Below are 11,696 nucleotides of genomic sequence, written 5' to 3'. Positions count from 1 at the left end.
TTCATTTGGCAGGAAAGGGCAGTAATCTTGTATTTTAGTTTTTAAAAAATAAGTATAAAATGCAATATTACGTTGCACTTCCTACTTTATTTATTGCCATTTTATAAATCAGTATTTAATCAAACGTACCTAGTAGAACTATTTTATATTTTGTAGAAGACAATATACAATATAGATATATAATATATTGTCTTAATAATGTATGTCTTTACCATGTATAATTTATGTCTTTTATAGTAGCGAACATTACATCGGCGATCGCCCATCGACATTAAACTTAATTGTATTATGAATATCGATGGCCAAGCTCGCACATCGAAATTCAGATTATAAAATGGTTTTGAAAAACGAAAAGCGAGCTCCCTCTTCCGCATTCGCGTATTTTAAAGAAAAAAGAACGTCGAGATGGCGATTGCCTATCGACATTCAACTTGCACTACAAATTTCGATTACCCTGTTCCCCCATGGACATTTAGATTATATAAAATGGCTTAAAAATGGCTTTGCTTATTGTTTTTAAAGTCATTATATATATATAATCTGAATATCATTGTGCGAGCTCTGCCATTGATATTTATAGTCGACATCGTCGAGCTCCCATCGACACTCATGTGTACTATATCGAATATCGACATTCGACACTCAGATTATATGACTCAGAAGAATGAGCTCGCCTATCGTTAAACAACGAACATACTCTGCTTAACACTATAGATGGAATGACAGAAAAAATGAGAAACTACAAAGCACAATCCTTTTAATTTTTCGACATTCTATGTTCACAGAATCAATATGCCCCACGTAAGTCAGACATACAATAGAACCTTTTCACAATAGGCCTACATTGATAAGAGCGCAAAGTAACGTGACTCGCATAACTCCAGAACGAGACTGAACGTGTAGCCATTTCCACGCAACGCCGCATCTGATTTCAACCTTTCACTCTTTTGAATATTCGGCGATGTAACGATTAAGAAAACACTATATGACATTGTAAGACATTACAATTCAGGTTGTCAAGCAATTGTAATAATGTAATAACTTTATTACAATCGAGGTTGTATGAAAACACTTTTTTGTCATGTATAGGTCATATTGCCCTATTAATATACATTTTATATACATGTATGCATTATATTTTGCAATAATTTGTGTTTGCAAATCCGATCAGATGCAATGATAAACCAAGAAATAAGTTTATTACACTTTCGGGTATTATTACAATTCAAGTTGTCAAGCTATTTTGATAATGTAATAACTTTATTACAACTGAGTTTGTATGAGAACACCTCTATGTCATTCATAGGTCAGATTGCCCTATTAGTATAAATTTTGTATACATGTATACATTATATTTTGCATAACCTGTGCTCGAAAATGCGATTAGATGCAATGTTAAACCAAAGAATAAGTTAACTACACTTTCGGGCGTTGTTACAATTCAGTTTGTCACGCAATTGTAATCATGTAATAAAGTTAATTACAATTCAGATTGTAACAGGGCATTGTAGTACCGCACTTTGGTTCAAATCAAACTTTGGTCATCGAAACGAAAGTGCGTTGGATATATTATAATTCATGTTATCGACACGAATGACAATACAAAACTATGTTTTATTACAATTTACAACTACTTATTTAATGTCACAGGTCAAAGTCAGTTATTTATGAGTATAACACCATTATATAATATTGCGTTTTACGCGTAAAACTGGTGCATCTACTATTGAAGTGTTCAGCATGTACAACGATATTTTTATCAACTCTTTATCTCATAGTTTATACGATGCAAAGTTTAACAACGGAAAAACATGGACTTTGACTCCGCTAATTCATTTTATTGTGTTCAGTTTAAACCGCAGTGACCTTACAAAACATTTAAAGGCTCTATAAAGGTCACAAATCCAATTATTATGCATATCAACTGGTCTCATGTTTACCTGATTTCAGTTACTCTTGCATAAAAACTGCTAATAACACAGCTTAGGTACAACGTTGTCAAGAATTATGGAAGATAAACCCGTTTCATAATTGGAAGAAATGTTTACATTTTTGCAACTAACGTGATGTGTAGCCTCAGAGCGTTGACATATGCTAAAAATAGCCGAAAGAAAACTCAATTTTAATTCTATTTTAACAACTTTTCACCAGCAGAAAGTAACTTATTAGACCACTAAAAACGTTTTAACCATTTAGAAAAGACCTACTTTGTGAGTGATACCGGAAAACGTTAAAAGTCGTCGTTATATTTTGGGTGACCTGAGTCACTTTCGCTTTCTCTTTCGCGAGTAAACAGCAATGTAAATAAACTGATTGTTTGTAAACACAATTGACTTGGAGGACACTTTATTTTGAGCTCAAAACAAATTGTATTGCTCATTTTTTTATTACAATGTCCAATAGCATATATATATTGTTTTTTGATAACCTTTATAAATAAAATATGAAAAAAATATTTAAAAATGTGTAAATAATTACGTATCTTCACCTTTATTGAGCCTTTCAGCATTCCAGTATGGCAATGGATATAATACACGTATTTTGAACAATCGCAAAAGACTGGAATCATAATCAGATTGATCGATTTACCTAACAAAAGATATGACACAAATTAATACGTTATTATCTTACGTGTACGATTCAAAGATGTTCATAAACATAAAGTATATACATGTACTAGTATGTTCAATGTCTATTAGCGAGCTGTCTATCGATTCAAACCATAAACAGTGCAGTAAGTTGTTTACATATACGTATTGCTATCATTTAATTTTACATCACTTGTGTTCTTTACACATAGATAACATCGTTTATACAACTATTTACCACAGGTGGTTAGCGTGTGGCTATGCTATTAATTAGTGAAAACATCATTTTGAATGATAAATAATCATATTATAACGAAAAATTAACTTTTCTGAAAAAAAATATTTAACTATCAAATATATATATAACAAGGTATGCAACTCAAAATCAGCCCAAAACGGGGTGCATCGCTTTGAACAGCCATATCTTCATCAATTTTGCAGCGATTTTCACGATCTCGGTCTTATTCAACGCAGAAATGAATTTCCTTTCTGGAAATGTATATGTCTTGCAATATTTTTACAAATGTTGGGTCAACTTTTAAGAAATAACACGATACACAACACGCATGACCCAGTTGACAGTGACCATGCTGTCTTTAAAGGGATCTTTTCACGCTTTGGTAAATTGACAAAATTGAAAAAAGTTGTTTCAGATTCGCAAATTTTCGTTTTAGTTATGATATTTGTGAGGAAACAGTAATACTGAACATTTACCATGGTCTAATATAGCAATTATATGCATGTTTTTGACGATTTTAAAACCTAAAAATTATAAAGCGTTGCAACGCGAAACGATTGAATAATTTGGAGAGTTCTGTTTTGTCGTTAAATTTTGTGAAACTACGAAGATTGCTTATATAAGGTATAAAATACTTTTTTGCACATGTACTCGGCGGAATAGCTCAGTAGGCTAAAGCGTTTTTTACGTCAGGACTCTGGCAGGACTCCAGGGGTTACTGGTTCGAAACCTGGTTCGGGCAATGTTCTTTTCCTTTTTAAAATTTTATTCTTGATTTTTACTGGAGCTTTTACGATCCAATGTTTACATTTATCGATATAAGCATTTTATGAATACGTTAAAAAAATGCCAAAATCTGTGAAAAGGCCCCTTTAAGACTGAAATCTTCACGGAGTAAAGGGCAACTTCCCTATAAAGTTCATGTAGTTCGATACCATAATTCAATAAAACGTATGAAAAACATTATTACCGTTCTTGTCGTTACATTCTGCATCAAGACTAACTGTCCAGCGCCGTCTTTTACCCACTTAAAGGGGCCTTTTCACAATTTTGGCATGATTTAAAGTTTGTCATTAAATGCTTTATAATGATAATGTAAGCATTGAATCTAAAAACTCCAGTAAAAAAACAAGAATAAAATTAATAAAAGGAAAAAAGTAGCCTGTAACAGGCCTCGAACCAGTGACCCCCGGAGTCCTGGAGTAAAACCAAGTAGACCGCTCTGCCATCCTGCCAAGCATGTAGAAGAGACGTATATTCTACTTTATATAAGCAATCTTCGTAGTTTCACAAATTTAAATGACAACAACAGAACTCTCCAAATTATTCAATCGTTTCACGTTTGCACGCTTTATAATTTTCAGGTTTTTAAATCGTCAAAAGATGCATATAATGGCTATATGAGACCATGGTTAATGTTCAGTATTACTGTTTCCTCACAAATATCATAACTAAAACGAAAATTTTGCGAATCTGAGACAACTTTTTTCAATTTTGTCAATTTACCAAAACGTGAAAAGATCCCTTTAAGTCGGGTAACATAAAACAGGAAGCGTGATCTAATGGAGCATATATAGCGGAGAAGAACAATAATGTCAGAATTATAAGTGAGATTCACCAGAACAATAATTATGTCATTTGTAGACCTTTTAACTGAGATATATATTGTACATTGTGATATAGCACATGCCAAAGTGTTTTTGATGTTTAAAGGTCATTGATAGCATCGCGAAAATATACGACGCGTGACGAACTTTTTGATATTTGATATTCTTATTGTTATGTCAAATTTCATATTTATCAAGCGGTCAACGCCCGCATTATTATTGTTTGTATGCTTGAGTTTTCAGGCAGCTTCTACTTACATGTTCGAATACGTATACAAGCATAATGCATTTTATTTCGATATTGCACAGAGTGATAGTCTGAACATTTTACAAGAAACAAATAAACTGTAATGTTTGCATTTTTATTCATGTTCAACATTGCCAACGTTGTTTTTTTTCTAAATTGTTCATACTGCGGGTCCGCGTTGGCAATGACGTTGCTTGAATGGCGATCCTGGACAAATGGTCTGTTTGATATTTAGAACATGCGGACAAATAGCTACCAGGCAGCACATGGCAACACGGAATGCCATTTTGTGCACGTCGGCATTAACGTGATTTGTTATATGAAAACGGAAACAATTAATTGTAAGGTCCGCCTGTCGTTTATTTTCCTGAGTTCTTCAAAACGTACAATGTGTATATAACCTCCCTGTATGCTAGGTGAATTTCCTCCTTTAAACTGTTCATTCACATATTAAATATACTTATTTATATATTATATGATGCAGACATGTCTATACTTATCGTCTAATTTTGTAACTATTTGTAAAAATAAAGCCACTAAAACAGTTTGCAGATCTGCGTAAACAAGAATGTTATTGCACTTCCAATCCCAATAACTATAAGAATCTGCCAATAAACGAATGGACCCTTGAAAATGCTTTATGATTCTTATACATAAACATGTTGTTGTGAATGACAAAATCGTACGAGAAACAAAGTGTATACATATGAGATTCAAAGCAAACATGTTGATCACAGTTTGCATACTGAAAAGCGTTATAATTACAATAGCAACATTATTTCAGTGTACATTTCAGCTGTTAATATGGAAGCATAGTGATTGCTTGGCGAGTTTATTAAAACAATGAATATGAAGAGTGAAACACTCGTAGTCTTGTGCATGTACGGCAGTACACACGTAAAATGACTATTCTACAGCACATCGTTTGACAGTATTGAATGTAACCCTTTATATGAGAAATATATATGGTTATCATATGTCAACACATATGTTCAGCACGTGAATAAACTTTGATAAAGCATCAAGTTAGATTTATTCTATGACAAAAATCTCTCTCTATTTTTACCCGTAAAATGGCAAAACATTCCTTATCACTCTTCGGATGTATCTTCCTTGAGCCTTAACGTCCGATTTCAGATGAGGCCATACAATACTGAGATTACTGTGGGAGAGATCTCAAATAATGATCCCTGAAGGTTACCGGCGTCCCCGATGCTTTGTATTACCGTGGTTCAGCGTCTCTGTTCGGTTTGCCGCTAATAAATAGTCTCTCCATTGCGACCATACCATGTCGTACATTTCATACCTGGCTTCCCGGTATAACTTGTCATTCCAACACAGTTTGTCTATCTCTTCCCTTTGAAGATTTGATGCCCGGTACGACGCGTGTATGTACTGGCGCGTCAACTCAAGGCGCTCAAGTGTTGGTACCCTACGCTTTCCCGTTTTGATCAAATTCGTCGGGAGGGACGTATACACAGACTCTCGTAGTTTCGGTAACCGATTATATTATCCGTCCATCTTCAGTGATAAGTTCTTCTAATTTACTGATTAATCCAGACCTTTCTTTTCAGTAGAACGGCCAATCAACAGGTCCCTGCCATGTATCATGTAGTACGGAAGATTATTATTAACAAGTGCAGTTTTGAGGAATGTCAGTGCAATTTGTAACACGTGAATTAGGTTCTTCTCACGGATAACTCCTGATGGTGCGACTCTACAATCCAGAATGCCACATTCTTCATGATAAAAGACGACATATCACTGCAGATTGGACGAAGTACCTCGTTGTTTAAGAATTTTTATAGAATGTACAGTTTAATACTGACATTCGTTTAAATGTTCAATTAGCTTCAATTCCGCATAAATAAAGCAAATGCGCCACTCCATGTCGCGATTACTTGAACCTTTACAACCAACAGGTACTAGCTGCGCTCTAGATTTAAGACGTCATTTATGACGTCAGCACATTGCCAACCAAAGGGTCCTCTCAGCGTAGCCCATTCGGCTAAAACATCTTTTTGGACAACGCAACGAAATGCGTACACGTCATCCCTGCGATATACCCCACGGGTCGAAGGGACGGCAGGTCTCGTCCTAGTTCCCTTGTTTCCATCCACCCACTGAATCAAAAGAAACGGTTCGCTCAAATTCTTTCGTAAACAAATCACTAGAATGAAAATCTCACCATTTTGGTTTGTGACTAGCGACGCTTCAATGATTTTCGGCAAGTTAACCCTCTTGTTAACAACTTCAGTGTGTAATATCCTGGGTGGCATGCTTCCCCTAACATGCAAAACTCTGTTGTGTCTTTTGATGTCATATTTGTGTAATTTTCAAATTGACAAACAATATTTTGATATATTCTCAAGTAGTCGTAGTCGCTTTCAAAACACGATGCTAAGCCTTCAGCCTTGCTGCCGGCTGTTACTTGCACAATTTTGTCCTCTCTTGCATTGTTAATCATCGCGTCTACTCAATGATACACTCTCCGCCTTTCTGCGATGATATCATGGCTGTATCCAACACAGTCCAAGAGTTTAAACAAGTGACGTGATGGATCATCGTCATGGTTTCTTGAGCTATCTACTACGGTCTTTGTTTGCCTAATATGTGGAAACATTTCTAGAAAAGCCTGTTGCTTTTAATTGATAAATCGCCATGATATTCCCACACTTCAGTTTCGCACTTTGCACATGACGAGTAGATATACTTGCAGACTCCTTGGTGGGTACAAGGTTTTTAGCAATGTTTTAGTTGTCATGGCTAGACTTCCTGAAAAGAGGATGAAGACGGTTTTAGTGGTATATACCAGTAACCGTGTTGATGTTATCTTCGGATATGTCTTGTAGTGTTAATTGTTCTGTTTTGTGCGGATTAAGTTCTAAATGGTACACAGACCGTGGAAAGCGTCTTGTGTGTGTATGTGTTCGTGCGTGCGTGTGGGCGTGTTTTATTAATTTATCCGTAGGATGCCGTTAGGGCCATTGTGGTCACACATAAAAATCCAGAGGGCGACAATGCGATCGTGCGATAGTACGATGGCGACAATTCGATTGTACGATGGCGACAATGCGACAACGCGATAGTACGATGACGACAATGCAACAGTGCGACTATACGATGGCGACAGTGCGATAGTACGATGGCTACAATGCGATAGTCACAATAGTCATATCGTACTGTCACCATCGTATCATCGCAATGTGGCCATCGTTATATCGCACTGTCGCCATCGTATTGTCGCACCGTCATTATCGTACTATCGCATTGTCGCCATCGTACTATCGCATTGTCATCCTCTGGATTTTAATGTGCAACCACGATGGCTCTAACGGTATTCCGTAGTATTCCGTTATTTATACAACGCTTTTTATAAACTGTATTTCGCGTTTCAAGTACAATTCGAATAAGTCATTTTATAAAAAAAAAATATGTTGACTATTCATAAAATTTGCATTGAAAAAAATTGATTAAATAATTGTTACCGAAGCAACGCTTTAAAAGCATGCGGGTACTTTTAACACAGCACACATGAACCATGCTGGAATATTAAACCGTTTATAATTCATAATCTTATCTAAATAACGTATGTTAGGAAAGCAATCATTACTATAGATCTTATAGTATTATTCAATAACGTCTTAGACAAAAAGCATTTTTAAAGTTGAACCTGTATTCGCAATCACGAAATACGCATCATTTAATGTCACCAACCAAGATTGAATAGCTAACGGTTCGATAAGGTTTCTGATAAAACAAAAAAAGTAACTTAGTCTTGATAATTATGATTTTGAAAATGCAAGGTTTTACACTTACGTATTCATTTATATCCGGAGTTAAATGAAACACCATGTAAACCTTAAGCACTCAGTAGGGACGCGGGCATTTATCAAATGTAACGCAACTCTATCTATAATTGATTAGAATTATAGGTTACATTATACTTAACAATCGTTTCATGTACGGCTGTACTCTCTTAAAAAAACATCATATTTTACTCGAAGCAATACTTAACAGTTTAGACTGGTGTTCTGGCTTTATATCTTGGAGATTTTGAAGGGGGGGAAAAGGCGTTCACTATTAAATCCCTAACAATGATAAAGTTAGGCATAAGTACAAATTTGCACTGAAAGGTTACATTCCACTAAATATGGCCGCAAAATTTAAGGTGCAAAAACAGTCGATTTTGATTTGAGTCAAGTTATTTTTTGGTTTGAACATGATATATCTTTTTATTGCTTAAATCGATTCAGCTTAGAATGAACTTTTAGAAAAGGTATGTTTTAGGGTTCTCCATGTGCAAAATGCATATATTTCGCTTAAAATTGTCGCTTTTACATTAATTATATAGGGAAATCATTAAGTATATTGTGACCAGAAAAACCCTTTAGCTTCTGTCGTAGTGATGTGTATCACTATCGGAAGTGTGCAGAAAGGAAAAAACGTAACATCGGTATTTTGAGGAGATTTAATCGCAATAAAGCCATGTGTTGTTATAAACATAGTGAGTGTCAAACGCAATCACTGATATGTTTACAGACATGTTTTTAGTACACACTTAATAAAATCACAATAGTGAAAAGTCTTAAATAATCAAAGCACTGAGAACACTACAGTTGTTTCTCTATTTTGTAAACCGATGTCATTATTGTACAGCAGTTTGGTGCAAACAATCTTTGGTCTTCAAAATCAACGTGTGGTGAGTAATCGAATCGCCTTTGGTTGTTGTGAATAATTTCAGATTTATTTTAAATTTCGTCAGTTCCATCATCAGTTTCATAGTCGTTGTTATCTTCATATTCGTCGTTGTTATAATTTAACATCATCATCATCGTAATAAACACCATCATCATTACTATAATCATCATCTCATTTACCAACCTTATTTTATCGACGTCATATTAAAATCATCACAATCAGAAGCAATTTTCTCATCACATGATTATCATATTGCAATCATCGGTCAATACACATTCGTTATGACATTGAAAATACAGGTAACTGCCTGATAGTGAATTAATATATCAGTAGAGCCTTAGAATAAAATTAATGCCTAGGCTTGCCGAGCCGTTATTTTATTCGTGCCGAGCCTGATATATTACAAGACGATCGGGCAGTATCTGTGTTTTTGTTAATCATACGCCCATACACCCTCTTCCATAGTCGGAAATTTTATAAGTCGAAATTTATATGATGCCCGATGTTAAATGTTCATTCGCAAAATATTTGTAAAATAAGTTTTTTTTTATGTTGCTGTTGTGTATACATTATACAACATCTTGGTTTCAAATTGTTTGTTTTGTTAATCTGCTCTATTTTTCGAAATAGATGACTTTATAGTTCATTTCGAGTAATATGAACAAGTTCCAAACATTACTGATTAACAACTGCCTGTTCAACTGATATAAAAAATATGGCATGCAACTTTATTCAGACATATATTAACGTAGCGGTATGATAATAGGAATAGCAGTCTGGAAATTGAATTATTGTTTTGAAACTCGTGATCTAACCTAATGTAATCATATCATGATGATAAACCGAGCTGATGTGTTATTATCGCTATGAAGGTTATTATAAATGAAGACGTTTAAGATTTGAATGACGATAAAATCTCAATGACGAGACATATTGTACCATATACACCGCGCGTAAAGGTAGAGTATGGTTTTTTTTTTTTGGTGGTGATTTTTGTAGAGGAATTCTACGCGTACTCGTTTAGCGTTGAATACAGAGAAGTTATGTTGCGAGGCTTAGAACGCCGGAAGCGCGAGCCTTGGCGAGCGCTTTCGGTGTTCGAGCCGAGCAACATAAACTTCCTCTGTATTCAACGCTAATCCTAGTATTCTATTTATCCCATTTGATTTTTTCAACGTGACATTTAACATAAATAGATCTAATAACCTTAACAATAATTTTAATTCAGTCATAAAAGCGCTTAAAATCTAACAAATGTAACCATGCGTAGTGATATACATGTTTTGTTCTGGTACGCAAAATAGTCTTTAAAAAATTCACACACAAACTGTAAACAAGTAAAAATATCACCATATGCCTCATTCAATTTTACGCAGTATGCGAATTTTAACACATTACGACCGCGAAAAAAAGATTTTACTTTACTATAATTTTTATTTTATTTTCGAAAGAAAATGATCAAAATCCAATATGGCGGCTTGCTCCTACAAAATGCTGTCGATGTCAACATACATGTACACCATCGACGACCTAGTTCTGGCTACCATAACTATAAATGTCGCTTTTTATGATTTTTTGACTGGCGCGACTTTGTACAGGTCTGTCAATACTAAATAAACTGTACGCTGAAGTTTCTTTAGCTATCGAAGACCTTGACAATTTTGACGAGTAAACAGACAATTGCAGCGACTGACACTTTATTTGACAAAATATACAGGGCAATACGTTTTTTTCCGACTTCGGACGATGAATTTAAGGACGCGCAGAACGTGTTTTTTATATAATGTTATGGGTATGCCGTGTGTGATCCGATGCATCAATGGCGCCCATGTTAAAATCATTTCCCCGAGAACAGGGACGACAAAAGTACAAACAAAATCAAAACACGTAGAACTAGTATCTTACCTTTAGTTATCCTTTAAAATCCATCTAATAATCCATTTACTCAATAATTGACGATTTTGCATCTAGGGTCATTATTAATTATTTTAGCATAGTTAATAAAGACCCTTATGCCATTCTATCACTTTATTCAAATGAGTTTATGAACGCGATAAACTTTCTTCTTCGTCACACGCTACGTCATGTACTCTACATTACTGCTGTTCAAATGAACCGGAGCAGTTTTATCTAATAATACCGTTGGTAAACTCGGTTGCATTTGCAGATTTCTGATATAAACATATTATGTTAAACTTGCACACTGTTTTATTTATCTGGTAAATGCCCTTATTGTACGAAAAAATAATCTAATATATAAATACACAAAGAATGGAAAACATTCAAGTACACAACAGATGAATGAGTAGAAATAC

The sequence above is a fragment of the Dreissena polymorpha genome, chromosome 12 (genome assembly GCF_020536995.1).
Source record: "Dreissena polymorpha isolate Duluth1 chromosome 12, UMN_Dpol_1.0, whole genome shotgun sequence".
Taxonomy (NCBI): domain Eukaryota; kingdom Metazoa; phylum Mollusca; class Bivalvia; order Myida; family Dreissenidae; genus Dreissena; species Dreissena polymorpha.
This window is presented reverse-complemented; position numbering follows the sequence as displayed.